Here is a 23,706-nt window from a genome sequence, read left to right as displayed (position 1 = left end):
TTTCTAAATATTTCTGGCCAGTCGTCGTCTCCTTTTAGATCTGGAAGATCTCTTTCCCAGTCAGTCATGAATTTTGGCTTGGATGGGAAATTCTCATCAATGATCAATTTGTAGATATTTGAAAGGATGTGGCGGGAGTAGGATTTGGCAATACAAAGATTTTCATATGGTGTGTTGGGCCTCAGTTTTTTGGATGGAGGGCCTAAGCTTAGAATAAAATGTTTAATCTGTAGGTATCTCCATATCTCTCCGCCCGGTAGATCCCATTTCCTCTGGATGTCGGGGAATGCTAAGATTCCCAGAGTGGTTATTAAGTTATCTATTCGGGATATCCCTCTTGATCGCCACATGGAGAATGAATTTTCAGCCATGCCTGGGGGGAATCCGGGTTACCAAACAGAGGCATGAGAGGGGACAGGGAAGGAGATATCATGGGGAGTGACCGTAGTCGACTCCAACAATGAAACATGGGAGTCGCCAGTGGATGTGAAAGAGGTGGGTTTTTTTACACCAGGGGAGGTCAGGGTGAGCCAATGGAATGGTGGCTAATTCTATATCTACCCATTGCTTTTTACCCGATGGAGATGTCCATTCTAGTATTCTGGTCAGTAAGACTGCATTATAATATGAAAGGAAATGGAGGAGTTGGAAACCCCTAGTATGTTTTCTTTTAAAAAAGTCTCATGCTTAAATCTTGGTTTCCGACCTGCCCAGATATAGTCTCGTATTTTACGTTGTAGGGATAAGAACCAAGAGTTAGGAATACTAAATGGGAGTGCCTGGAGAAGATATAGTATTCTAGGTAGTATATTCATCTTGATTACATTAATATGTCCTAACCAAGAGATCTTTTTCGCTCCCCATGAGGAGAGGTCAGTCTGTATCCTATTTACCAAAGGGAGGAAATGGTTAGTGTATATGTCTGTGATATTTCTAGTGAGATTTACCCCTAGATATTTAAGGTGCATGGGATGCCAGGCAAATAAAGACACTTGCTTCAGGGTTTGTAAATTTGACTGATCTAGTGTTAGGTTTAGTGCAACTGATTTGGATAAGTTCACTTTGAAATTAGAGAGCTCACCATAGCGACGAAATTTGTCTAACAGGTTGGGGATTGAGATTAAGGGGTTTGAGATTATTGCCAACAAGTCATCGGCGAATAATGCCAATTTATATTCCCTACCTCCTACAATAAAATATCATTATTTTTCCTAATTGCCCTTGCCAGAGCCTCCATACAAGGAACAAAGATCACAGGGGACAGGGGCAACCCTGACGCGTGCCGTTTGATATTTTGAATGTCTCCGAGAGATCTCCATTAATTCTATCTTGTGCAGCGGGGGTTGAATAAAGGGCTTTAATTCTCTAGTATCCCCTGGGGCCCAAGCCCAGGTGAGCCAGGATCCCAAGGAGAAAGTCCCAATCTACCCTGTCGAATGCTTTCTATGCATCTGTTGGAAGCAGAATAGCTGGAGCAGAACCACTAGTAGCATTATGGATTAGGTCTAGGACTTTTGCCGTGTTGTCTCTGGCTTCACGACCAGGAACAAAACCGACCTGGTCTGAGTGAATCAGGCCTGGAAGAAGCTGCTTAAAGCGATTAGCTATTAGTTTAGCATATAATTTCAAATCGACATTCAACAGAGAGATTGGTCTATAGCTAGCCCATTGTGCTGGGTCCTTTCCCTCCTTGGGGATAACAGAGATATGGGCAAGCAGGGACTGGTTCGGGAACGGAGCATCGTCTGCGATTTAGTTGAATGTGGCAAGCATCAGGGGGATAGAATGTCACTGAATGTTTTATAATATTCTATGGGAAAACCATCTGGTCCGGGACTTTTACCATTTGGGGTAGATTTGATAGCCGTTTCTAGTTCTTCCGAAGAAAAGGGAAGTTCAAGGGCCTCAACTTCTCTGGATGAGAGCTTCGGAAACTCGATTTCTGTCAGACCCTTTAGAAATTTTAAGAGATTTCAGCTGTCATCAAAAACACAGCAAACATCTCTGCCTACTAAAGAAGACATGTTATCACAAACCCCCAAGGACAGTCGGGGTGTTGGTGGTTGCGATGCCCGACGTTCCCATCGCTGTACGGGAAGAGGTGGCTCCTTCTACCAAAGAGGCAGTTCCTAATTTAGATAATGAAGTTGTCAATGTTGTAGACCTTGAGGAGGAAGTTGACAAGGAGGATGCGGAGGTGGTTTGCTTAAATGAGGCACCAGGGGGGGGGGGGGAGACAGTTGTTGTCCATGGGATGAAAAAGCCCATCGTCATGCTTGGGCAGAGGACCAATAAATCCACCTCTACGGTCTGGAATTTTTTTTATCCGAATCCAGACAACAAATGTATTGCCATATGTAGTTTATGTAAAGCTCCAATAAGCAGGGGTAAGGATCTTGCCCACCTAGGGACATCCTCTCTTATACGTCACCTGAAGACCCTTCATAAATCAGTGTTTAGTTCAGGAACCGTGCCTAGCAGTCCAGGGGCACCTAAATCCCTTAGTCCTCCTGTTGGAGCCAAGGGCCTGAAAAAGTGTCCTCAATGCCCTGAAAATTCGGCTGTACCCACTGTCAACTTAACTACAGACATGTGGACAAGTAGATCAGGGCAAACTAAGGACTATATGACTGTGACAGCCTACTGCATCTCCTGCTGCTGCGGACTGTGACAGCCCAATGCATCACCTTCCACAGCAGCAGCATCTCCTGCACGCCAGCTCCTTCCAAGGCAGGCTACACTGTGTATCACCGGTTTCAGGAAGAGGCACAACGCCAACAACCTCTTAGAGAAACTGAGGGAAATCATCTCCCAGTGGCTTACCCCCCTTAGACTCTCCCGGGGATTTGTGGTGTCGGACAAGGCCAGTAACATTGTGTGGGCATTACACATGGGCAATTTTCAGCACGTGCCAAGTTTTGCCCACACAATAAATTTGGTGGTGCAGCATTTCATCAAAAGTGACAGGAGCATGCAGGAGATGCTTGCGGTGGGCCGCAAAATTTGCGGACACTTCTGTCATTCTGCCACTGCCTGCCGAAGGCTGGAGCGGCAGCAAGAGCCCCTCAACTTGCCCTGCCATCAGCTTAAACAAAAGGTGGTGACGTGCTGGAACTCCACCCTTTATATGCTGCAGAGGATGGTGGAGCAAAAGGTCATTCAAGCCTACACGGCCACCTACGACATAGGCAGAGAATCGGGGCTGCACCTGACTCAAGCGCAGTGGAGGCTGATTTCCGTGTTGTGCAAGGTTCTCCAGCCGTTTGAACTAGCCACACGTAAAGTCAGTTCCGACACTGCCAGCATTAGTCAGGTGATTCCCCTGATCAGGCTGTTGCAGAAGCAGCTGGAGAAAGTGAAGGAGGAGCTAAAGCATTGCAATTCCACAAAGCATGTTGCTCTTGTGGATGAAGCCCTCCATATGCTTTGCCAGGATACGAGGGTGGTCAGTCTGTTAAAGTCAGAGGAATACATTCTGGTCACCGTGCTCGATCCTTTGTTTAAAGCGTATGTTGTGTCTCTGTTTCCAGCGGACACAAGTCTACAAAGGTGCAAAGACCTCTGTTTTCAGCAGACACAAGTCTACAAAGGTGCAAAGAGATTGTCATCTGAAGGGGACCGTGACACAGCTCCATCATTTTCTCCCACACCTGTGTCTGCAAGGAAACAGCTGCGATTTCACACAAAACCCACTGGCAGGGATGCAGGGCAGGCAGGAGGGAGTTTGGACATCTGGTCTCAATTAAAAGACCTGGCAACCATTGCTGACATGTCTACTGTCGCTGCATTGGATGCTGTCACCATTGAAAATACGGTGGAGGATTACTTTGGTGACAGCATTCAAGTAGACATGTCAGTACTGGCAGGAAAAAAAGGCAGTTTGGAAGCCCCTGTACAAACTGGCTCTATTTTACTTAAGTTGTCCCTCCTTCAGTGTGTACTCCGAAAGAGTTTTTAGTGCAGCGGGGAACCTGGTCAGTGAGCGGCGAAGGAGGTTGCTTCCACAAAATGTGGAGAAGATGATGTTTATAAAAATGAATTATCAATTATTCAATGAAGACCAGGATAATCTGTGAGGATGAGGAAGTACACACTGAAGAGGCGAGGAATCAGAGGAGGAGGATGAAGAGTGATGATGACATATTGTCTCTGTAGAAAGACAATATTGTCTCCTTCTGAAGAAACCGCCGTTTGTATCTTGCGGAGAAACGCGTCAAGGATCCCGTATCTGGACACTTGTAAACCCAACTCTCATCTGCAGAGATTCCCTGCTACTCCCGGAGACTGCACGCTAAAGAACAAAAACACCTCCTCCTTGCAAGCGGCACACAGCCGACTGTAGAACCTGCATACTTGGAAAGCTGGACACGGAAGACCTGTCCAAATAACACAGGTCAGTGAGATTGCTCCCCGCCACGCTATAAACATCAAAGGCTCGCTGTCATCAGCTGGAGCCAGGCGGGTTGAAGCGAGCCCACACAGATGTCCACTGCAGAGATCGCATAAGTTGTTCTCAACAATATAAGAGGTACTGTTCTCATTGTATTCATTGGTGCAAATCATCTCCTGTGATCCCTTTATAAAATAAGGAACACTCCAATACATTGGATGCACATATTTTTCAACTAAAAATCATCTACCTAAATCGGCTTAACCCTTTGGAGTATACAGGGCTAACATCAACTGACTTTTTATATATACCAATCAAATATTCTACATTTGTGCAGAAATACCACCTAGAGTTGGGTTGTACCAGCAAATTAAGAAGTGATATTATTGGCTTATGCCTTTATTACATCCTTATTGAGGATAACCTTTATTGTGATACTTTGTATTGTGATTTTATATGTAATTTTATTGTTTTCCTTTTTTATATAATAAATCTTTATATGAATCGTTTGAAGCTACTATTCAGATGTGTGGCGCTCTCTTTTGAGTTAGATATATCTTAGTATATTTATATAAACAAAGCTAATTGATTTTCAACTCCTAATTAAATCTTCTAAGCCAGATAGGGGTCTTTTTGGGGCCTAGTTTTTCAAACTGCCATCCTGTCTGCCGCTGCAGTGCCACGTGTTTGTGCCGCACACTTGTGTGGCTTAGCATAGTTATCCAGCTACCTCGGTGCAACCTTTTACCCTAAAAACAATATTGTGAAGTGTGAGGTGTTCATAATAGACTGGAAATGAGTGGAAATTAATGTTATTGAGGTTACTAATAGCGTAGGAGCAGAAAAGCCCCCCAAATTCTGCTATTTAGCAGTTTTTATGCTTTAAAAAAAAAAATCAGAATCCAAAACGTTTAGGGGGTGTTTTGGCAAAACCCATTAGAACCCAAACCTGAAGGTAATCCGAACACAAAACGTGAAAAGTGGCCGGTGCACATCCCTAGTTTTTTTAAAGTGCTCCACATATTATCATATTTTTCATCATATGCCTTGTTAATGGATTGACCTCCCCCTCTGTGTGAGCAGCTGGTCAAAGCACCCCATTTTTGGCACCCACTTTTTCTCACCCACAGGTGATTTTTTTTCTTTCCACAATTTTCAGATGTGTAAAGAACTGATGCTTCTTAGGCACCGTCAGAATGGAACAGAATTGAATGATTCGGAGATTGATGTGAAAATATGCACATTTTGCAGCCACTGGGATCTGTATTGACTGGAGGCTTCTAGGACATACCACTTCTTCTGAACAAAGACGCACATCTTTGACTTGTACGCATGCTCAAAATCAACATTGCATCCATTTCTGAATTAGATACTGTGGGGCAGATAAATTGAGCCTTAATAAAAGATAAACGTAAGGGTGATAAACGCTCAGCCAATCAGCTCGTAACTGACATTTTTCAAACACTTGTTTGGTTAAGGGAAAATGGGAAAAGGGGAGACCAGTGCACAGATGTGGAAGTCAAAATTTTACATTTTAAGAGTAAGTGCAGTATTCAATGACAGTTCTAGTGATGTGCAGCGAATCCTGTTTAGGAATTGCTGCACATTTGCAGGGTTCCGAAGGTCTAGAGCATTCGCTGCCAGTCCTCCCTCTCACCCTAGTCAACGTTGCAGGGGCTCGCTGCCCCTGGCGGTGATTTTTAACCACCGCAGGGACCCGGGGGACTGCGTCAGGCAGGGAGATGGAGGCCTCCCTGCCTGTGCCGGAATGTGTGTGTGTGTGTGGGGGGGGGGGGGGGGGGGGAGGGCTGGCAGGGGTGCTGTGAAAGGAGCCGCTGCACTGGTCCCGCTTGTGCATATGTAATGAGCGGGACCAGTGTGAAGTGAATTTCTAATGAGTGGCTCCCCACCCCCTGCTGGCAAATGTGTGAATTTTTTTTTATATATATAGTCATGTATAGCATGCCTCTTCACAGAATAAAATGTAAGATTTTTTGACACCAAAAAAAACTTTATTTTTAAATATCACTTTCCAGTTTACCTTAAAAAGGTGTTGAGAGCAAAATGGTAAATCGTGGCGAAAATCATGCTGAAAGCAGTTCTCCATCCTAGCATTGAATACACTCTCTGCGATTCCCAGTGAAAACCCCATTGAAATACACCAGCGAATTGCAGCGAGCATGAAACGGAGAACTGGCCGGCATTCACTATTCACAGATTTTCAGTGAAAAAGATTCACAGCAAGGAGTGAAAACAGCCCGATTCGCCAAAAAACCTGTGAATCGGGAGCATTGAATACTGCCCAAAGTATGATGTTGCACAAATTGTCAAAGTAGTATTATAATGCTATCATATTAGGTAATTTGTGTGGAGGTGCACCTTTGAGAGTAAATATATTCGAAATGCATAAAGGAAGAAAGACTCTCTTTGTTGGGGCACTCTCAATCTGATATCGATCCCAATCACCCATATACCAGTACTTTATACAATAAACAGTACTTTTGCTTTACCTATACTTGCCCTTATTTGTGTATAGCCCTACAGATGATACTACCCATAAAAACTATCTATTATTAACTAAACATATTGTTTTAGATTAAGAGTGCCCCCCAAAAAAGAGAGTCTTTCTTCCGTTATGGATTTTTCAAACACAGTCTGTATGATGGCAGTTAGGAGCTGATTGAACATTTATCACTCTTTATCACATTAACAGTCAACACAAAAATAGTAGACAGGAGGGAATGTTTTTACATACCTCCCAAAGTAACGGGTATGGATCATTAGGTCTACAAGTTGTTTGACAAGCATTGCGTCGACACCATTAGGTCAACATGCAGAAAGGTCTAGGTCAACAGGTCATTAGGTCAAGCATTTGGTTGACATGGGCAAGGTCGACAGTCAAAAGGTCGACATGGGATTATTCACAGGGTTTTTGACCCGATGTTCGACACCGTCGACATGGACACTGAAATGTACTACCGCATCCCCTCTCAAGGCTCGCTGCACTCCCAATGCTTCGGGACGCTATTTTATTCACCCACCAAGCCCTAGTGGATGGTAGGGCATGAAATACCGCCTGTCAGCACATGTCAGTTTAAAAAACAGTGAATACCCCATGTCAACCTTTTGACTGCTGACCTTGCCCATGTCGACCTAGACCCATGTTGACCTTTCTGCATGTCGGCCTAATGGTGTTGAAACAATGCTTGTTGACCTAATGACCGTATCCCAAAGTACCAATGATGAGAGGTATGTATTGGTACAGAGGTACAATGGAACAAAGATTCTGTAATTGTAGCCAGCAATAAGCTTTTGCAAGTTATTGTTATGAATATAAAGGTATTTTGTCGATTGCAGCACATTTTGGTTTTCATATATCTCCACTAATGTGTTGTATATTGGGACAGAATTTAGTTTATCTAATCTATATTGTGCCAGGACACCAAACCAAATTGTGAACAAGCATATTAATAAAACTAGAGTATTGTAGCAAATGTTTGTATATTTACTATGTGTAGAATGGATTGTAGTGAGGAGATAATCAAATTCTATGGGGAAGTATGGAACAGACCAAAGAGAGTGGAAACGCACTCAGTGCATGAACAAATGAAATATGTCAGTACAGTTCCAGTAAGGCAGAAATAATGTTTGGAGATTTAGAATACTGTCGTATATCGTTTAAACATTATCGGTACTTTGTAGTGTTTAAACAAAAGTGGTGAAAGGAGAAGTATATACTGTAAATTATGAGGGAGTATAGATACATTCTGACAGTTATACAGGGCCTTATTCTGGTTCACTCTCAGAGGCAAATTCCTTCTCAAATGGACGGAACCATGTGCACTGCAGGGGGGCATAGAGAATTACATTTGGGTGAGTTATTTTGTTTCCGTGCAGGGAAAATACTGACTGCTTTATTTCTACACTGCAATATACTGTAGATCTCACTTTGAAGAAAAACCCCATCCAAATATATCTCTCTCTGCACATGTTACATCTTCCCCACCTGCAATGCACATGGTTTTGTCCATTTGAGAAGGAATTTGCCTCTGAGAGTGAACCAGAATAATCTCCACAGAGGAGCTTGTAGTAGGATAAAAAATAGATGGCAAAGAGCATCAGCAGATAGGATATAGTGAATGCAGAGTGAAGATCTAGAAGCAGGAAACAGATCAATGTGCTCTGATGGGAATGTGTGAAAGATGATGTAGGCTAAAAGAAGAATAAGAGCCTTAAATTAAGATTCGTAATAATTTAACCAATTCTGCTAAAAACTTCTATTTTAGTTGGATTGATTCACAGTTAACCCTTGCCTTTGCGGCAGTCTTATATAAAAGAAACATCTCCACTTTTTATTTTTTTTTAGTAGGAAATTTCCTCCCTAAAGTTTTATTATGTGGTTACAAAAATGACCTTCCCGCCAAGTCACTCCTAAGACTGCTATGTTTTTTTTGGTAAATATCTAATCTATACTGGCTGGACCTTAAGAATGACCAGTGGGGGTAAAAACAATACAAACTGTGTGTCCGGTTTAAATAACGCACCCCTTTTATTTTAGATCTTGCATAAATAAATGTTATTGCATTTTGTAAATGTTCTTTTTAATGTTTATTTTCTTAATCAAACCCACACATGTTGTCTCTATTTACAGAATTGGCAGTCGTTAAAGATATAATCAGGTATACTCTTAAAATGTTATACAGTTGGTTGGAAATCATCCATATTTCCTAATTCTCAGCTACCTGGAAACTCCCAAGTTAAAAACGCAGTGTTTGTACCTGTATTTCAGTATATACTTCCAATGCAGTTCTTGAGATCAAAGGGGACTATAACTGTGCACCCTATTATTAGACATAAGTGGTGCTACAATGTGTATAACATTAAGAAAAAGTAGGTGTGATATGGGCAGGGAGGTGTGATGGGGACAGTGTGGTGGAACAGTGATGTATTATTTTATTAACAGTTTCTTATATAGCGAATACATATTCCGCAGTGCTTTACAGAGCATTGAACATTCACATCAGTCCCTGCCCCAGTGGAGCTTACACTCTCTATATTCCCTACCACATGTACATGCACACAGACATTCTAGGGTTCATTTTGTTGGAAGCCAATTGACCTACCAGTATATTTTTGAATACTGGGAGGAAACCGGAGTAACCCCACGCAAACACGGGGAGAATATACAAACTCGGCACAGTTACGGCCATGGTGGGTATTGAACCCATGACCTCAGCGCTGTGAGGCAGTAATGCTAACCATTACACCAATTGTGATGTATGACACTGGTAGTAAGGTGAGAGGGAGCTGTGAAATATTAGAAGACCTGTACTGAGGGCAGTGATGTGTGAGGGGGAGCAGTGAGGTGTGAACAGTGAGGCTGAGTAGTGAGGTGGATCAGTGGGGTATGATGAGGGGGAAGCAGTGACATTGAGGTGTAATGGGTCAGTTACATATGAAGGGGAGCACACAGAGATGCCGGAACCTGTGGAATGTCTTCAAATTAAATGGAACTTACAAAAATTCTGTAATTTCACATGAGATCCATGTGTTCTGATGATGTAGGGTTCCTCATATTTTTTGAAGCCTTTTAACTCTGTTGGCTTTTTGTGGCCAACATGGCTCCCTACTATGCATTTGGACGCAGTGTCACAAAATTCAAGCTTACTTGGAAGCACATCCACAATCTGATTCTGTTCTTATCCCATGCTCTATTATGCCTCCTGCATCCCTGATTCCCGGCTCTATTCTCTTTTTTTACCTTCCAATCTTAGAATTTCTTAAACACAGAGCCAGCACCAGGGATCGGCAAATTAGGCACCTTCCTGAGGTCATCCATGGCAAGCCTAGGGCCAGCTCTGCTTAACAGGGGCAGTGGCGGTTTTTACGGGTCATTTGACTGTCCGATTTAAAAAAAAAAAAATTGCAGAGATTTACTCTTTCTCTTTCGATTTTTTTGATAAATATCTTCCTCTGATGCTGTTTTTGAAGAGAGTACACCTCGGGAAATTCTAAAGGGGAACATACTGGAAGAAATGGGAAAAAAAAACTTTATGTATATGAACCCGTGATTAAATCTGTAAGTAAGGTACGCTTAATTTCAATACCCCACATAATAGTCGAATGTTGATGTTTGTAGTAACAAGTGCTAAAAGATACCTTTATGAGCTTTGATCACCACCCTTTCGGTATTAGTATGATATGAGGACCACCTTGTTGGCTGTATTAACTATAGAAACTTATAAAACTCTCTATTTGTTTTATTTTTCATATACTTCAATTTGAAAAAAATATTTGAACTGTCGAAAGAAAGGAATCATCTTCTGGGATACTAAGAAGACCAGCGTTAAAAAGATTGTGTGAAAGCTTTTTTCGCTTTGCGGGCTTATTTGTTTTATTCTCTGTATAAACTGTGTTGGGTTACACACCCACTAAGTGTAAAGTGCTGCTCCCATAGTGCACAGAGTACCTTTCTCACCTTATTGTCTTGTATAATTTATAAGCACCCTCTCAATGCTACTAAATGTCAAAGACCTCGCAACTGGAAAGATACCACTTCACCTCTCTTATACCCTCAACTCAATATGATCGGTCTAACACCAGTAGCACATTACAGCTGCCCTACACAGCATATTCCACCATTTCCTTAAAATCTAATCACCATGGACTAAATACTTATAGGAAAACTTTCCCTGCACCTCAGCTAATTACTGAACTTTGAGATTTTACACCATTACACAGCAATGCCCCCCCTTTATGCATACCCCCCTCCTTTGCTTTAGCTCCTTCAATCTTTTTCTTCACTTCTCCAGCTTCTTCAAAGCTTTTTTTTTTTTTTTTTTATTGATTGGTCATTATTAAGGAAATATTGCATTACTTTCTTAAGGTGCCCATACACAGTGCAATGAACTCTGTCCTTTTAGTATTAGATTGCATTGCATCTAGTACAAAAAGCATACAATGTGCTAACGCAGCATACTTTTGATACGATGCAATCTAGTACTTAAAGTACGGGCTGCACAGACTTTGTGTGCTATGCGATGTAATGTGCACAGGAGCGCGCATCTCACCCAAAAAACACTGTGTATGGGCAACTTTACTTATACTTTTATACTTCAGGTTACTTTAACGTAACCTGCTTTCTGTAAATTGGAATGCTGCTTTGCTTATTGTTTGACATTTTGGGGGAAATTTACTAAAGGAAATTTGTAAAAAAATAGGTGTATTTGTATTTAGAAATACACTTATTTTTGACATTTACTATTCCGAAAATACGGCAATTCGTATTCGTATTGATGTGCTATCAATACGAATACGAATTGCCGTATTTTCGGGATAGTAAATGTCAAAAATAAGTGTATTTCTATATACAAATACACCTATTTTTTACAAATTTCCTTTAGTAAATTTCCCCGTTTATGTCTAAAATCACTAATCAAAAAAAAAAAAAAAACTTTGCCTGCACTTTCAAGCATGCAACATCTTACATCACCGAATTTCGCTTTTGTCACCTAACATCTGTCACGCTAGCAGTAGCACCAGCTGGAGTGTAACGGTGGCTAGGTGCCTTGATGTAAGGTTTTTGGGTACTTATGTATTATCTGGGCTCCCATGTTAAATGCACCCCATTTTTTCATAACCCTACTATCCAACTGGAGTTGATTTTATATAGTGTGGCGAGCGCAGCGAGCCCCGCGAGGGGACGCGGTCTCATAAGAAAAACAGGAGCCCAGATATTACATAAGTACCGGTTTTTGCATAGACGACAGAAGGGAGGGATGCAATTGGATAAAAGAAAACCAGTTTTAATAAAGATACTGTGATACAGAAGATGAACTGTGGCACAAAGGTAATACTGAAGATATGAAATAACCAGAGTCAATGATATATAAAACTTATTGTAAAGTTCGTAGTGGATGGATAACGAGGTTGAAAACTGAAGATGACTTGAAGTGTAGATTTGAAGAATAAACGTAAACTTGAATAGTTGATTTGAAGGATTTACTTGAAGAGATGATTGAATTGAAGATTGAATGATTGAATGAAAGATTGGATGATTGAATGGTTGAACGATTGGACAATTGGATGGTTGGATGATTGCACGGGTGGATGATTGGATGGTTGATAGGATGAATCCGGGAAGTATTGCAGCAGGCCTGAGTAGCTGTGACCAGGGAGAGTTGCAGTGGAAGTAACCGTCAGGACCGTAGAGGCGGCAGCAGGGTTCTGCAGGTGGATGGTCTTCACAGCAGGCGAGCAGGAATGGATTCAATCTGGAGATAGCTGACAGGCAGCAGCGCTTTCAGCAGGAGTGGGAGTCAGATGCCTAGGGAAAGGACATCATTGTACTGACTGACTGTTTGGCCCAGCTGGTCAGTATTTAAAAAGGAGAGCTGCACTGTAATTGGCTGAAGGTAATTGGTAGTGCAGCCTGGTTGGAGAAGTTTCAGAACCAGGAAGTGTGTGCAGTACACTCCAGGCAGCGTGTCCAGCAAGGCCCAGGCAGAGTTCACAGCATCATGGCGCCTCAGTGTGGGAGGCATAGGTGGCAGACATGGTGGTCGTGACAACATCAGGAAACTGCTCTTACACTGGGAATAGGCTAAACAAAACTGGCTGGGTTAAGAATTGAAAAAGCCTGGTCTGATGTTAGAGAGATGAACATTGGGGACACTTCAGGTTGGATCACCAAGTGTTCAGAAACAGAATAAATGCTCCATCATGTATCATCTTTACAGTTAATTTGTGGAAACAGACTGGAATACCAGAATACTGTAGCTGTACTATTTTTGTCTGGGGCTGAGGGCTTTGGTAGTTGCCAGATTTTCTTATTGGTTAATTGATTTTTTTTTAAATAAAGTTCCATAAATACCGTTAACAATGTTCTCTCCTCTACTTTGCATGGGCTTGTGTGTGGTTTCTGGACATATTGTGCATAATAATCTTTTTTTCTCTCAATGACTATCCGGGTTGGACTGGCCCACAGGGGTACAGGGGAAACCCGCAGTGGGGCCCACTTCCAAAGGGGATCAGGTTCCAGACTGTGCACTTGAATTATACATTTATACAAATGTTACCTTATACCAGTGGTCTCCAATTGTGTGTGAGCTAATCGAAACAAAATTAACCTCCTGAAGAGCTACTAAAATTTGCCCAATGCCCCTGATACTATGGTGCACGCCGTAATGCTCCTGACACACTATTCTGCACGTAATGCCCTTGACACATTATGCTACACACTGCAATGCCCCTGACACCTGGTGCATATCTCCCAACTTTACATGCAGAAAGAGCAACGCATGCGCGCCCACATTTTTGGGGGCACAGTTTTCGTTGCTGTGGGGGCTGGCCATGCCCAAAGCCCCTCTGCCTGCCTGAATAGACACTGTGTGCAAGCGCACAGTGTCTAATTCTTGCTACCCCCCCACAGCAAGACACTGCCAGCCACAGGCGGGGCACAAGACCCTCTTTAAAAAAAAGGGGTGGGGCCTGGGGAATAGGTGCTGGCGGTGGGGCGGATGTCATTTGAGGGGGGTAGGCAGTATCCTATGTAATGCGGGGATGTGGCGGGGGTAATGGCCGCTGATGTAATGCGGGGGGGGGGGGCGCTGTTTGAAATGTGGGGCGGGGGGCTCACCTGCTCCATTCTGCAGCCTCCAGATGGGGGAACGGGAGCTGGCAGCCTGCACATGATGGTCCAAGGGAGGTGCTGTACGCTGTCGCGCAGCAGCCCTCCCGTTGCCATTTTGGATCTGGGCAAAGTGCGGTGGCCCTGCCAGTCCAGGGGGGGAGCGCGGCCGGCCCGTTTTTCAGGATTTTTGGGCTGGCCCGGTTTCCCGGTGGGCCAGTCAGCCCCTGTAGAAGTCAGTGTGCCTATAAAATGCTAGGCGTTCCCAAGCACCATTCCTGCCGCTGTCTGTGAATGGCTCAGCGACTATGTAAGTCGCCGAAGTCATTCGCAAAGGAGGCCTGACACATGCGCATATATAGTCCCCAAAACATCGGGGCAGGACAAAAGTCGCAGTATTGGGAGTCAAGCGGAATCAACCCCCCTGGAGGTGCGTGTGTGCGTGCTGGGAAGGAGTGGATTTATTACAGGGTGAGTAAGTTTATACTAGTTCATGTATAGAAATGAGCTAAATTACAACTGCCTTTCTCTTCAATCCATATAGGACAATCTGTGAGTACTGTGTTAATCCACATGCCGCACTGTACTGTATTTATAAATTACAGGTTTCACAGAATGTATGCATCTATTGTGTGTTTAGTCTACTCTCTTTATATGACACCAATATTAACAACTCGTTGGCTATTGAAACTGAGACATTAGTCGTAATGTGTGAGCCTAGCAATGAATGCATTTCCATCTCCCTGCCTGTAGTGTGTTCTTGCTATACCGCATAGAATTATTTATTTCTTTTACAACATAAATAAAATCTGCATTATTTTGATACCAGAATCCTTTATAACATGATTGCATTACTTAGCTGAGCCGTTTCCTTTCTTGGTCATGAGTGTCATTGTGTACAGTATTTCGGAGCAGCAGGTCCATTGTGAGTCTGGGGTTGCCACCTCGGCCCGTGCCCGTGTGCCGCCGCTGCTGGCTGCCTGCATCCGAAATCGGATGCATTATTCCCCCACAGCCTGTAGACAGGCAGACTCGCGAGATGATGATGTCATCATCTCGCGAGTCAGTCCGTGTTTGACAGGCTGCGGGGGAATAGTGCATCCGATTTCGGATGCAGGCAGCCAGCAGCGGCGGCAGCGACGGGGTGACAGGAGCAGCGCCAGCGACGTCAGGGACAGCCCGGGACCGTTAAGGCAGACCTGCAGGGCCGGCACCACAGCAGCATGACACACCGCTATGTGCAGCGCTTGTGGTGAGTGATTGCAGCCCCAATGTGTACAAACCCTGCTCCTATATGTATATATTATGTAATGGGCAAAAAGGTTGTGTTGATAATTTTTTTTTAAGCTATCAGACCACGCCCACTTTTGTAAGGGCAGACCCCGCCCCCTTTTTGAGGCCATTACTGGAGGGGGGGAGAAATGAATCTCCAGGAATCAACGATGACTGAGGTTGTGACCATTGTAACTTCCTTTCTAAGGACTTCATGATTTTGATGCATGAAACGTTATGAAGACGGCAACAATATCCTATTTAACAGTGTGTCTATGTCTATAATATCAAAATAACAGTAATACAGCTCTTCGTGTATATTTGTCACAGGAGATTTTCTTCCACCGCTGTCTTAAGTTCATATTTAAAATGTAACATTTTAGAAGGCTAAGCCACAGGGGAGAATTTTTTTTTGCCGGTTTTTAAAGCTATGCCGGGTTCATTTTTAAGTTCCCAACCTCGTGTATCATTATCCACATGAAATACATTTTTACAGCAGGTTCTCCGTCAGCGTAACTAGGGGCCAGATGTCTTTAACATCTATTCTGAGGATTTCTGTCCAAGCAGTGTGTCTAGACATATTAATGTGTCACAACACCAATCTGGATATGTCACACCATTACAGCTGTAGTATGAGAGAGGTCTTAATAAGGATGTGCTGCAGATATAATAAGTGACCCTCCTTTATTTGAAGACTGGACCATGAGTTTTTACTTTTTTCTCAGTTTATTTTTTAATTTGTAAAATAATGTTTTTATTTTTTACTTCATAAATCAAATTTATTTTAAAATTCTAAATAAAGTGGTTCTATAATACCTGTTACACATAATTGCTTAAATTTAAACACTTCTTGGAGAAGTTCAGAAAGGAGACATAGCTTGGCACTGTGGGGGGCGGGAGTGGCTTTGCTGCTCCTCAGTAGACCCCCAAAATGGCAGGATGTGTGGGTCCACAAAATGACACAAATTTCTGTTGTATAACCCCTGACCTCTTCATATGCCACTGCAATTCCCTGTTTGATCTCACATTCCTGAACACTTTGCTAGGGATGTGCGAGATCTGACCACTCTAAAGGTGCCCATACACTGAGGCAATTTGGTCGGATCCATCACAACGGATTGCATGCATCCCTGCCGCCGGGAAGGTTTCCGGCGGCTTGCAGAGTATCGGGTGTCCGAACACTGCTGCGAGACGTCGCAGCAGTGTATTGGCACCTTAAGAGCCAGATAAACAAAGGGTCGGATGGAGCTGCAGCTCCAGGCATTCACATAAAAATAGGCACATCCCATACTTGCCTACCCTCCCAGAATGGCCCCGCAAATCGGGTGGCCCTCCCTGGAAGATGGGAAGTCTCCCGCATCACTGCCTTAGCCCCTGCTCCCCCCATCCCTTCTGTATAAAATCCTGAATTTTAAGGCTCCACGGGGAGGGGACTGGGCAAAAATGACGCAAATCACGTCATTTTAGCCCCTCCTCCAATCCGTGGACTCACAAATTAATGCTGCTGTCTACCATGGTGACGGGGCTTGGTGACGCCAGCCTCATCCCACTCCTGACAAGTAGCTTTGTCCCGCCCCCCTTTCACTCATCTGCGGGCTTCTCCCAGAGAGGAGTTATAAAAAGTAGGCAGGTATGGCCCATCTTCATGGCAGCATTATGATCAATCAAGTATTAAAATTGCATTCCTATTTCCACACAAAATGGTGCAAGTTTTGTACGTTAATATATTTATGGAGATATTGGGGCCTCACCACCTACTCTTATCATAATAGGTCCTTGAACATTTTCTGTAGTTGTGTCTGACTGCCTGAAAAATCCTGGGTCAAATATAGGCAAATATGATGATACACTATTTATAAGCCAACAGTAGCGCAGAGGGAATTCATGCTGGATTCACTCTATGCAGTAATGTTTATTATTTTTTCAACAATATATATTGTGTAGTGTGTGTGTCCAGAAAACATGTCTGTATCCCTATAGATTGTAAGCTTGCAGCAGGGCTCTTCTACCTCCAAGTCTGTCTGTTGTTACCCAGTTTCTTTTATCACTGTCTACTATTGTAAAGTGCAACGGAATCTGCTGCGCTATATAAGAGACTGTCAATAAAATAATAAATAATTACTTTGTTCACTTATATATCTGATTGACCCTACTGCACAGCAGATGACAGTGTACCCTATGTAGCCGATATATCGCTTCTTCATTTAAATGCAGGCTGACCAGCCCATTTGTAGGAACTGCTGTCAACTGCTTGGGCACATGTGTGATGTCTGTCCCACCCTTCTGCAATCCTTGGTTGGTGCAGCCACCCTGATGATGAGCTTGGTAAACTTTAGCACAAAACTTGGAGTTAATATATCAATTTGAATAGATAATATCAAGTGGGTTTATTTTTACCTTTTTTGGTTACGGAATCAGTTTTACTGTACATGTAATTATTATTAACCATGATAATGAGATCATATCCATTAGGGTACTGTATATATAGAAAAAAACGGTACTTATGTAGTATCTGGGCTGCCGATTTCTAAATCGGGTCGGATCGGGAGATCGCATCGCATCGCATGCGACCATGCGATTCGATGCGATGCGATGCGATGCGATGACCCGATTTTTCCATAGGAATCAATGTTAAAATGGACTGAGTCCATTTTAACATGGAATTCAATGGGAAAAATGGGTCCTTTTCATACCCCTACTATCCAAGTGGGCATGGAGTTGGATATAAACCTGTGGCGAGCGTAGCGAGCCACCGAGCCCGAAGCGTGGCGAGCGAAGCGAGCCCCGCGAGGGGACGAATACCGTCCCCTCGCGGGGCTCGCTTCGCTCGCCACGCTTCGGGCTCGGTGGCTCGCTACGCTCGCCACAGGTTTATATCCAACTCCATGCCCACTTGGATAGTAGGGGTATGAAAAGGACCCATTTTTCCATAGGAATCATTTTAACATTGATTCCTATGGAAAAATCGGGTCATCGCATCCGATATCGGATGCGATATCGGATGCGATGCGATGCGATATCGCATCGCATCGCATCTGATTGTATGCCTTAACTTAAGGCATACAATCAAAAAATCGGCAGCCCAGATACTACATAAGTACCAAAAAAACTTCTAAAGATAAGAGTGGTGATATTGTCCATACCAACTACTCAGATTCCTTCTATTATTTGCTAGGATGCAATAGAGAAAACGATAGACAGGATCTTATTGGTTGCTATGGGCAACATAACTTCTTCATTTTTAGAAGTATAAGTAAATTTCCCCTACAGTATATTGTCATTGCTTTATAAGCAAATGAATGAAAACCTGCCCAGAATACGGTTTCAGTCAGAAAACACTGATCGCTTTAATAGCCCTTATATGAAGTGCTAGAATACAGATGAAAATTACTTCCCTCTATTAACAAAATAGAGCACTTCAACTGATCACGACAACATCTTGTACCTGTGTTGGCTTTTATGTTGTATTCTCTATGTCCAAAATTTCACGGAATTGCTTAAATGTTCATGCTCCAGCGCTATTTTAACAACTTCTCTTTACCCATTGCTGTATTTTGCTTTTAGTATAACTTTATACAGGTTGAGTATCCCTTATCCAAAATGCTCGAGACCAGGAGAATTTTGGATAACGGATTATTCCATATTTCGGAATATTTTAATATTTCAATGATATATTTTGAAGTATCTTGCATTTGTGGTGTATAAACACATGAAAAACACACAAATATATTTTATTTGTACATAAAACAAGGTTTCAAAACATGAAGCAAAGTTTGTGAATAATCTCAGATACTGAATTTGAATGTCAAGCAACAATTTTCTTGCACATATTTCATGCCAGTTACATATCATGTCCCCCATAGTGCTGTTACAAATGTACCCAGTAAGTTTTTAGCAAAAAAATATTTTTTTTCACTTTCTGGAATAATGGTTTTCGGAATAATTTGGATACGGGATACTCAACCTGTAGTTGTTTCAAGCAATGTAGAACTGACGGATGCCATTAATGGACCTAACCTGTTGAGCTGACAGCTAAAGGAACCAATTGCTTCATCACTTTGTTCTGTGTAAGCATTGTGTTAAAAAATACAGAAGTGGGGAACATTATTTCATCTGTGATCTAGCACCTTTTAAGTGGGCCACTAAATCGTTTAGATATATGGGCACCCAAATCCCAAGACATCTATCCAATCTCTATAAACTAAATTATCTCTTATATATTTAGCCAGATCTGTTACTCATCCCCTGTGTGTATAACGTTCCCGCCCAGCGTTCTACACAAACCCACCCCTCTTAGGGAAAAGACCAGTGTGATACACACCACCACCCCCTTGACATCACCTCCCCCCGCCCAGCCAGGGCTACAGTACATGCCCACCATCCACCATTACTCCACAGCCACCAGATGACCCCCTCCGCTACCCCCCCCCTCCCGCGATTCGCGGCCGTCCGCGACCCCCTCTCGCGATTCACGGGCCATCGCGCCCCCCTTCCGCAATTCATGGCACCCACCCGCACCCCCCCTCCCGCGATTCACGGATCCCGCGACCCCCCCCGCAATTCACACACCCACGACCCCCCCTTCCCGCGATTCACGGCACCCCCCTCCCATGATTGTCGGACCCCCGCGACCCCCCCTCCCGAGATTCACGCCCCCCCCCCGAGATTCACGGCAGCCCCCGTGCCCACTCCCACTATTCGCAGACCCCTGCGACCCCCCCTCCAGCTATTCGCGCCCCCCTCCCCCTCAATTCACAGACCCCCACAACAAACCCCCACGATTCACAGCACCCCCGCGCCCTCCCCCCTCCTGCAATTCGCGGACCCCAGCGACCCCCCCCCTCCAGTGATTTACGGAGCCCCACAACCCACCCTCCTGCAATTCGCGGACCTCCGCGACCCCCCCTTCCCACAATTCATGCCGGCGCCCCCTCCCTTTATTCACGCGCCCCCCTCCCGCGATTCACAGCACCACCGCGCCCCTCCCGCGTTTCACGGACCCCCCACAACCCCCTCTGCAATTTTCAGACCCCCCTTCCTGCGATTTCCCCCCCCCCGAGCCCTCCCGTGATTTGCGGAAAGGAGAACCGATCAAGTTTCAAATATTTTTAAGGTGCAGGGACACGGAACATAGCTCCGCCCCCCCCCCCACACCTGGAAGTCCCGCCACCGAGTTCTGATTGACCCACGGCCTATTCAGTCATATATAATGGATGAACATCGATAGCTACAACAATTAATGGTTATCCAAGTAATATTTTACTACTATTGATGGCAGGGTGCAAAATCGCCATCAATGCCAACCATCGATGGCATCTGCACCAATGGCCATCCCTACTCTGCAACAGCCAAAAACCTTTACTACCCCTCATGCCCACACAACCCTATCACTGCCCTGCCTCCTGTTCTCCTGCCCCGTAACTTCCACCAGTGGGGACCCGCTCACCCTGTGTTTCCCAAATTTCCCTATCATGCTTTACCGCCCGGCCTCCTGCTCTCATGCACCCTAACTCCCACCCAGTAAGAGGAGACACTGACTCAGGGCCACCGTCCTGTACTCCTGTGCTGCCACGCTGGACCCTCACCCACTGGCAGAAGCTGCACAGTGTCCCCCACCCTCCTCTTTAGTCCCCCTTATGCCCACACACCCCTATCACTACCCAGCCTCCTGTTTTCCTGTGTCGTGACCTCCGCCAGTGGGGAGCCGCTGACTCAAAAACACCCTACTATACTATTTCACACACACACACACACACACTCCTAAACAACCCGTACCCCCCCCACACACACACACACACACCCACAAATGTCACTGTACCCTCCACATTATCAATGTACATCTAAAGGTCCATACACACTGGGCGACTATGCCTAGCGTGTATGGACAGCGATGATAGCGTTCATCGCTGCGGGGAAAGCTGCTCAGTGCATACACACTGAGTGGCTTTCCCCCTGCTCGGCGCCGACGGAGGGAGGAGGACGGCGTTGCATAGTGGAGCACTATGCAAAGCCGTCCTGAAAGCCGCTCATCTGCTGGTATAACCAGCAGATGAACGGCTTTCCCGGCGATGTTGCGGGAGCGTGCGGCAGCGCTCACCAGGCGGCTTTGAGCTGAAAGCCGCTCAAACCTACTGTTTTGAGCGACTTTCAGCTCAGTCGCCCAGTGTGTAACCACTTTTTAATTAAACAAAACAATACACACCCCCTTCCAAATCATATGCTCTCTATTTAACACATTTCACCTATAACTCAAGTTGGAATACAGGCATCTTTCATACAATTCCAACCATATTTCTCACAATACAAAAGTTCACAATTAAGGGGGCGCAGCCCCTTACGCCGGTGTGAAGAGCGCCCGTAGGGCGCGATGAATCACCTAGTACTTCTATATTTCATCAAACTTATGAAGAATTAAAAGGCTTGAAAAACCTACCAGTCTCATACATGTTACGCACAAATTTGATTAAAATTATAACTTTCCCCAGGTTAATGTACCTTTTACAAGCACTACCTCTATACATTTCCCCAAAAGATATTCAATCAATCTTTCAACAGACATATTAGAGAATTTATTTGGGGGGGGGGAGGCAGGCCCAAGATAGATTTGATAAAAGTACAATAACCAAAATGGAATGGAATGACTCCCTGACATTAGGCAATATAATAAAGCCACCATGTTCCGTTACCTCTCAGGGCAGTATTCAATGAGGCTGATTCGCCATGTTCAATGTTCAGATGGCGAATTGCTTTCTAAGTGATTTTTGCCGTGTGCCACTGTGTAGCAATTGCCATCTTTTTATGGTGAACTGAACTGAGATCTTTGTTTTTTATTATTTGTGTAAAAAAAAATCAGTATTTTTTTTCTGTGAAGGGGCATACAATTTTTTTTCATGTAATTATTATTTTTTTTACACATAACAGCCAGCAGGGGGCCGAGAGCCGCTCATTAGATATTCATATATTCACTGCTCCTGCTCATTACATATGCCGAGCGGGAGCAGTGCAGCGGCTCCCTACCCCAGTCCCCTGCCAGCTCTCCTGGGGGGCAGCTTCTGCTGCCTGTGTCCCCGGGAGCCCTGCTTCTGCCCCACAGTGTCCGGCGCAGGCAGGGAGGCTTCCATCTCCCTGCCTGCCGCCATCCCCCGGCTCCCTGCGGCGTTCCCCGCAGGGGTTAAAATTCGCCATCAGGGGCAGCGAGCCCCTGCGGCATTGAATACAGCGACAGGGAGGGCTGGCAGAGAATGCTCCAGCCCTCCGGAACACGGCGATTATTCTCATTGAATACTGCCCTCAGACTGGATATCGGGATCTGAATGCTATACATGCACCTCTCTTGAAAGGGAGTTGGTAGATGGGAAGTGTTTATCATTCGTACACCTCCATGACCAGGAAATCCCCATACACATAAAAGAAACTCCCCTATTGTGGAATACTAAAAAACCTGTCATTGGATAATACACCAGGCGGGCCTTAACTCCTATAAACCGATACACCTCCCTTTTATGAATAACCCAGAATGGGCAAGCTGTATATCCCTTCAATATATGGTGATTAGGTGGACTTGCCACTATTGGTGCCTTGGTTGATAGAACATGGCGTAGCATATTAACGTTCTCTGAGGCGATGGAAAAATATCAAGCTAAGCATTATCTCTCATCAGTTACCTGTCAGTTTTATAAATTAAAAGATTGGAACTACTCTATAGACACCCTTCTGTTGCAACCTCCTCTTAAAAGGAAAGCTATCTCCTGCTACTACCAGCACTTTAGAACCATCTTAGACCATTCATCTACCAAACAGGGTATGGTACAATGGATAAATACATTTCCAAACTATACTACAGAAGATTTGATCAAAGCTTTGTTAAAATCATGTAAAACCATACCCTCCTCCTCATATGTAGAAATGTTCCTCAATATTTACCACCGGGCATATTTATCTCCTCACCGCTGTTATTTGATGGGCCGAATGGACTCCAGCGCTTGCTACAGATGTGGCGAGCTGGAGCTGGAGGCAGACCTCTATCATTGCTTCTGGGCTTGCCCAGTGGTTAGAGGTTTCTGGCTTCAGGTCAAGAGATATACTGAAACCCATTTACTGAACTACATCACCTTAACGGATAAATGGGCAATTCTAGGTATACTGTAATTTCCCCCGACCTAAGAATAAGCCGATAAGGCTGGAGATTGTTGTCAGCAGTCAGTGCGGCGGCACGAAAAACAATTCTGCAAGAGTGGACATCTAAATCTGCCTCGACATTCCCCCTATTTAAATATAAATTGTTCCATCTCTTCAGAATGGACTGGGTGGAAACTACCTTAAATAAGGTATCCAAAGTTGAAATTTTTTATTTTTTTTTTAAATCTTTTTATTAAAGAACTGTACAGTACAAAATTATTATGCTCTTGTAATACAT

At 44.1% G+C, this 23,706-nt stretch overlaps 1 protein-coding gene and 1 long non-coding RNA gene across 8 annotated transcripts in view; one reads left to right on the top strand and one right to left on the bottom strand.

Moving 5' to 3' along the window:
* Positions 1-12,179: 12,179 nt before the first annotated feature.
* LOC146030526 (uncharacterized) lies at positions 12,180-15,027 on the bottom strand. Its single transcript, XR_014456022.1, has 2 exons — positions 14,874-15,027; positions 12,180-12,716 (listed from the first exon to the last, which is right to left on the bottom strand). It is a non-coding gene; the product is annotated as an uncharacterized LOC146030526 (long non-coding RNA).
* Positions 15,028-15,094: 67 nt separating this feature from the next.
* The window catches only part of ARVCF (ARVCF delta catenin family member), a 576,304-nt gene continuing 567,692 nt past the window's right edge, over positions 15,095-23,706 (top strand). For all 7 annotated transcript variants that reach the window (XM_083149627.1, XM_083149617.1, XM_083149662.1 and 4 more), the window contains exon 1: positions 15,095-15,270. The gene's annotated coding sequence lies outside the window, so the exon portion shown is untranslated. The remainder of the gene's footprint in view (positions 15,271-23,706) is intronic.

The sequence above is a fragment of the Crinia signifera genome, chromosome 1 (genome assembly GCF_055691185.1).
Source record: "Crinia signifera chromosome 1, ASM5569118v1, whole genome shotgun sequence".
In the NCBI taxonomy this organism is placed as follows: Eukaryota; Metazoa; Chordata; class Amphibia; order Anura; family Myobatrachidae; genus Crinia; species Crinia signifera.
This window is presented reverse-complemented; position numbering and strand designations above follow the sequence as displayed.